This window comes from Lotus japonicus, chromosome 2, assembly GCF_012489685.1.
Source record: "Lotus japonicus ecotype B-129 chromosome 2, LjGifu_v1.2".
Classification (NCBI taxonomy): Eukaryota; Viridiplantae; Streptophyta; class Magnoliopsida; order Fabales; family Fabaceae; genus Lotus; species Lotus japonicus.
The window spans coordinates 32,192,875-32,199,982 of NC_080042.1; the positions used below are offsets into that span (position 1 = coordinate 32,192,875).

At 33.2% G+C, this 7,108-nt stretch overlaps 1 long non-coding RNA gene across 8 annotated transcripts; it reads left to right on the plus strand.

The window, feature by feature from the left end:
* The first annotated feature begins 1,420 nt into the window (after positions 1–1,420).
* Positions 1,421–6,421, plus strand: LOC130737897 (uncharacterized). 8 transcript variants are annotated; one of them, XR_009019023.1, is made up of 9 exons: positions 1,422–1,645; positions 1,840–2,012; positions 2,470–2,541; positions 2,639–3,383; positions 4,982–5,136; positions 5,237–5,312; positions 5,617–5,724; positions 5,871–5,974; positions 6,100–6,421. It is a non-coding gene; the product is annotated as an uncharacterized LOC130737897 (long non-coding RNA). The 8 variants fall into 8 exon arrangements; XR_009019024.1 differs by having other exon boundaries at positions 2,483–2,541; XR_009019022.1 differs by having other exon boundaries at positions 1,424–1,645; positions 2,470–3,008; positions 3,344–3,383.
* Positions 6,422–7,108: the final 687 nt, after the last annotated feature.

A 7,108-nucleotide genomic window follows, 5' to 3' on the forward strand; every position in this document is an offset into this window, starting at 1 on the left:
AACCTGGTAACTGATTTCGAATTTTTTCTTTCAATTTTTGATTTAAAAAGTATTAATGATTAATTTTATAAATAATTTCGAATTTGAATAATTTTACATTAATTAATATGATCTTCCAAACCTGTCTAGTTGACTAATTTTGCATTAAGTATTATTAAATTGATTTTTTTTTGAAATAATGAGATTGTTAATCAATTAAATTCAGACTAAAATTAACGTGTATAACCTTTCATATAATTATAACATATTAAAACATGCTATTTATAACTTATTAATAAGAAAACGGCTATTTATCACCTATTAATTATTCAAATTCGAATTCAATTTAATGAGTTAATAATATTCTACTATATGTTTTTCAAAATTTTGGAGTGGTTGTAAATAATACTTAGTTAAATTAATCCTTACTTTTTTTTTAGTTCAAAAAAAAATCCTTACTTTTTTAGTTTTTAAAAGTATTATTATGTTTGAAACATATAAGAGAATTATGCTCGAAGTGTTAAAAAAACTAAAAAAAAAAACTTTCTAGCTTTAGAATAAAAACTTTTATTTTGAGTTAATAATATTTTACATTTTTTTTTGGAAACTTTTGGACTACACAAAAATATTAATGTATTGAATACGATTATAAATAACTTTGAATGTCAATATTTATGGTGAATGATTTAGTAAATTTTTTATTTATTGATTTATTAACTCATTAAATTCGACCAATGAAAATTAATCAATGTGGACCAATCAGAATATGCCATTTGGAAATTCAATAGCAACAACCAATAGAATGAAAACATGTGGATATTAAGTAACAATGTGGCTCACTTTGGTGGATGAGCTTTATATATTATTAAGATTGCACTCTTAAACAATGTGCATAACCTTAAACAACAAAAAATCAGGAACGGAGGGAGTATATGATAACATAAATATGGACTTGTTTGAAATGCCAGAGAATAGAGTCTTGGTTAAAGTGCTAAAGATTAATATCAACAAACCCTTGATGGCTGGGGTTAAACAATGGGAGCTAGAAAGATGACATTTTTTGGGCTGAATTCAAGTCAAAAAGCTACCATAGTTTTGTTACTTACTTGGTATTATTGAACATGGTGGTAAAGGTAACCCCCATGCAGAGGTGGACCATTCTCTTGACTCGTGAAATCTAGGTCTGTCACTAAGAGCTACTATTTCTGAAAGAAGCTTGAGCGTGGAGGTGGGGTGGAGCACGAAAGAACAATTGTAAGACCCTCTATTTTTAAACATTTAATTATTATTTATTAATATTATTATTTCGTGAAAATATTAATAATTAGTTCACTGCTAGAAAATACGGCATTTAGTGGCGGATGACTCGCGGCGGTTTATTATAACTGCCGCTAAATTTTTTATTTCCCGTCGGTTGCTTAACCGATGTTAGATACTGGCCTTTCTATGATACATACTGGGGGTTTGAACCGACGGGAAACTACGACCGTGTGAAATTGATTTTGTTCCCTCCTTTATTTCGCGCTCAATGTCCTCATAATCTCAGATACGATCACCGACTCACCATGGCATTTTCATGCTCTCAAACATTCACCATTTCAGAGCGTTAACCCTAAGTCACTGGGGAAGAAGGTGAAGAAACAAATGCTCGACATTCTCAGGGAAGGTGAGTTCGAATTCGAACGCCACATGAAATTTTGTTATCAATCTGGATTTCGATCTCTCCCAATTCGTCCCAAATCAACCACAATTTCGATCTCGATTTCGATCTCTCCCAAATCAACCACAATCAAACCCTCTCTTTTCAATTTCTAGGGATTTTGAATCTAATTGATCGACCGGTTCTGATTTTATATACAGGTTTGTGAGATGCAATGATCTGCGATTGAGCGCTGAAAATTACGGTTTCTCCGGCAGCAGCGCCGCCACTAAGAACCTCTTCTTGCGGTGTTTGTGTGATGTGCCAGTGCAGGATGATGTTGTACGCGATCGACCATTACCTGTCGCAGCATTCGTGCGAGCTCGACTTCAAGGTGAGTAGTTTTATGTGTTCATTATTTCTTTCGCTTTACTCCTGGTTCCTATAGATATTTTCTGTGATTTCATCGTTTCCTTTCAGATTTGATTTTATCTATCTTTCTATTCCCTCATACTATTACAGCTAGTACCGAAACTCTGAATATGTACCAATTGTAAGCTAAGAGCACTTAACTTACTCAGATAATGTATTTAGGCTTTGTAAATGCAAAATCTAATCATTATGTTTAGATGTTCTCTCTTGTAAAACAAGTTTTAGGTCTCCTCTGCTTCAATTTTTATTAGCAAGTGTGGTGCCATGTGTGAGGGTCTAAGAAGAACTAACCAAAATGCAGGCATATCCCCACAAATATATATATATATATATATATATATATATATATATATATGAGAGTATGTGTTTTAGATATTGGGTATATGACTATATATTATTGATGTCTTATTGTGTTTTAGAATGGTCTTGCAGGTTCATATAACTATAAAGAAGCTAAGGTCCAATGGTAAAATTGAAGAATCCAAATGAATGTAATGTTAATATATGGTTATTTTCATTAATTTCACCATTCTTAAATTTCAGTACTAACTTGCCTTTATTTTGATACATTGGAACTGATATGACCAGTTCACATGGAATATGGCCCTCTATACTTTTCTCATGTGCCCTGGTGAAAACTGTTGAGGAGTTGTAGGATCTTGGTTACAATTCCTCAGTTTCAGCTTTTCTCATTGCATTAATTTCCAAGAGAACTGTGAGCATAACACTGTGGGCTAAGAAAATTGACAGCTTGTCTCACCCTAGTTCATTATCTATGGTCCTGCTAAGATGATGCAGGTAATGGAGTATTCAGTGTCCAATAAGGAGCAGAAGCAAATTATTTCTGATGGTTCACCAAATGACAGGCAGAGCAAGCAGGTCTCTGTACCCTCCATGAGAACCCGGACTTAGGTTGAAAGCATGTGTTTGATTTGAATTCTCTGTTTTCAGAAGTCAGGTGATGATGACTTGTGTTGTTGTAGCTTTACCACCACCTTGTATAATAGTTGCTTTTTACACAACAAGCAAGACATTCTTTTTCTGAGAAGTGCTGAGTTTGTAGATAATTGTTGCTTCCTCATTGATACATTAGAAAATGCATAAACAATTTGAATTCCTTTGTTCATAAATAATGTGTTGTTATGTTTTGTTTTCAAATGAGTTGGTACATTTTCCACCGGATCTAGCCAAGGGCTAGATAACATTGTAAGCTATACTTGTCATATATGCCTTTCATACTTTTCTTTGATGTGTTTACAATATTAATAAACCACTCTTTTATATATTTTGCAGCAACAATCTCCTAGTCATCACCAAGCAAAGTAAAGAAAAGGTATAACATAGCCCTTATATTGTAAGTAACACTAGTCAATACATAGCCCTTATATTGTAAGCTTGCTGTTATTCTCTTTGATAAGGATAGGAAGCTAAATCATAGACAGCTAATGCTAAAGAATCTTCTGTGCATGAATGAACTAAAGGTTCTAATTACAATGCTACATGACAACGTTGAATGTTGACTTTTGTGAACTGTTGACTTATTAGTTGACTTTGACTTATGTTTGTTTGGTGTGTTATTTTGATTTTGCAAGAATATTGCGTGACAATATTATTTGGGAATAAATTCGTGACGTGGGAAACTAAAATAATTATAGAGGTTTGAAAATTTAAATATTAGGGACTTTATTTAATTAAAATGTCAAAAATAATGTGGAAAATTGGGGAAAAGATTTTAAATTGTTTTAATAATTATCTATAACCTTTAGGAGGAAGAAAATTGGGGAAAAGATTTGTTAGTGAAGAGAGAATATTCTTTACCATTTATTTATTTTGGAGGTTTATCTTTAGAAGAATATTCTCAAAATGAAAAATAGGAATATCTCCTTTTTATTTTAAAAATAATTCTGAAAATTAAAATATAATATATTAAAAAGTTAATAAAAATAGTTGTTTTAGAAAAATTTTATTTTTTCCCTATTAAGTTATATTATTCATTTCAAAAAAAGTTATTTTATTCGAATGTATGCATAGAAATAGAAGATAATTTTTTTTACTTAGCCTTTGATGGTTTACTTTTTTTTTTTAAGATTGGATGGTTTACTTGAAGGTGAAGAGATATTAGAGATAAGACATAAGAGAGTTATCATGTTCCAATAATTACATGCGTAGAATTTTTTTTTTTTAAAATGAAATTTATATCTATCTATCTATCTATCTATAAACTCTATAAAGGAAGAGTTTTTGCAGCCAGGAGGGCAAATATGTAATTCAATAATTTATTGCAATGCACACAAAATGAAAACATGGTTATTTCAGTAAATGTGTATATTTTTTCTCTCAGAATGAATCTCAGCCGTTGCTTCCTTTTTTGTGAAAATCCGAAATCGTATTGTGTTTGTGGCTTTCATTCTTCCTTAACGACGTATCCGTTGAAAACCTTTGTCTCTGCTATTTTCCTTATTTAATTTCGTCGTTTTCTCTTTCAACCCCTTTTCTATAAGAGTGAAGATTGAAAATGAGAAAATGAGAAAATGAGTCGCGGATTGACACTCTTTCTACCTCCTTTTCTCTTATCTGTTTCTTTCTTTTGATTTTACCTCCCTGTTTTTGTTTTCCCTAATTGAGATTGGGATTTTTAAATTTTCTGTTTCCGTTTGATCATTGATGCAATTCCTACTTTCGCTCTCCGCCGTCGATGCTCCTCCAGTCGAGGTAATTAATGTGGCAGTGGATTCGTGCTATTATCATCGATAATCAATTCCCAATCCCCAAATTCTGACTCTGTGAAATAACAGATGTAGAGGTTGGCGATGACTCCGGTGCTGTCTGCGCTATTTTCTTTCGCCAGTCTCCACTGCCGCCCTTGATAGAAAAATGGAAAGGAACGTTATGGATGATTTTCTCACAAATGCTTAGTGTATTGCTTTGCAGGGTGTGATTGTGGATTGTGGATTGCAATTTTCGTTCCAGTTTTGTCATTTCTCTCTCGGAATTTAATCAGCATTTTTGTGAACCGCAAGGGTGAATAATTTGACCTAAACCCACATGATAGTGCCACTGCAGAGAGCGGCACGGTGGCGCGCGAGGTATGGCACGTTTCGCCCCTTTCATCTCTCCACGCTTTGCTTTCCCTTCATCTCCCCCAATGCACCTTCTTTTTTCTCACTGCTTTCACTTTGCTGGCAGAGACCCAACCCCAAATAGATTCCAAGGGTGCTAGAGCCTTATAAAAACAGATTCAAATGTGCGTACCAGCCTCCAGGTATTAATGTTGTTTTTCATCTCCCAAACCTGCACCACAATTTTCTCCTTTTATACCAGTCTTCTGTTCTTCATCGATACTAGACATGTTTCTGTGATTGCCCAATAGTGATTTATTCATCATTGTCCATACCATCTTCATGATTCATCAACTTTTGGCTGAATTACGTGACAATGTCAAGGAAATGGGCAATTAAATGTGATAATAAGTGATACCTACATTTTTAGAAGGGTTTAAAACGGAAAGAAAATGTCAGTAGCTTATTAAACCATAGTGTTGTGTGATAAAAGTTTCTGATTTTAAGTTCCAGGTGCAGTGGACTAAATTGATCTGGGAAAAAAGTTTTTCTACCCTCTTATTTAGTGGAGGCCATATGCATACATCTAAAAGCCAGCTTGGACAAACTTTTCAAGTAAGCTTTATCTCTTTTTCTTCTTACGTATTTGTCTTTGTTCTACTACTACAATGCAAAATTATTAACTTCTCTTGGCAGATTTTGAGTAAATCCTAATATTTTGATTATGATTACTTCCTACTTCCTAACTGCACATACTTTAGGTTTGTGATTGAAGACACTGATTTAAATAGATATATGTGTTGTCATGCTCCCACTACATGCAAGTACAAGGCTGGAAAAAATTGATGAGTACTTACTTCACTTGGTGAGTTCTATTTCCACCTGGTGGCTCTTTCACATATTTTGTGGATTTACAGTAGTTTATATTCTATTCAATTAGCAAACCGATGGTCTAACATCCTTACTATTTTGCTGATTTTTTTTTTGCAGTGTTTGTGCAGCTATACTCGCTACTTCGACCAGCTGTTGATATAGCAGAAATATTTCTTTGGCTCATATTGACGCTTTTTCAGTTAATCTTTTTATTTTATTCTAGGGTTACCATTTACAGCAATTTTCTCTTTTAGATCTCCTTTTGTTTCCGTTTTCCACAATCTGGAAGAGGGTTTAGTAAATAGTATTTGTGAAGAGGAAAGGGGACAATATTTAGAAGTGATCATTTATGTATTTATGGCATAATCTAGACCCATTTGATTGCATACTAGACCCATTTGAAGACAAGTTACAAGTAATGTTGATCTCATGTTAGACAGCTCCAAATCCACCTTGACTAATTTTATTATCCAAACTGAAGTTGCTTTGCTTATATCATTGATGCTGAAACTACTAATAATGAACAAGCATGCTGCAAATGAAATTTATATAAGCCAGACTAGGTCAAGTTCTCGGTTAATGTTTGGAAGTTAATAGTGTAACCTCTAAAATCTTTGAACTGAGCCTCATTGTTGATTGAACTTCATGGTTGTTTCTCTTATTTGGAGTTTTTGGCTTGATGATTTGATTTGTGTCAATTTGACTTTTTTTTTTATTCTGGGTGAGGTTGGATTAACTCCTCCCGGGTAGTATTTGACAATTATACTACTTGCAGGTGCATTTGTTGGATGTTCATTTGAAGCCAATACTGTCATGAAAACTGACTTAGGACTTTAGTAGAGAAGAAAAATGCTATCTGTTTTCTCTTGCTTCTTTCATGTCTTTTCTTCTTCCTTCTAATAATTAGCAAATGGATGTTTTAGAGTTAGCTTGAAATTATTTTTCTCTTTGTTCTTAACTTTAACTATATCAAGTCCTCTGGCATCCTCTGCCTAGCTTAATGGTTATGTTCTTAAGCATCCATTTGTCTAGCAGTACCATACAATTATAAAAAAAACTTACATCATTTCATTCCTTGGATACTGATTATGACGAACAATGATTTTATGGGTTCTGACTTCTGATG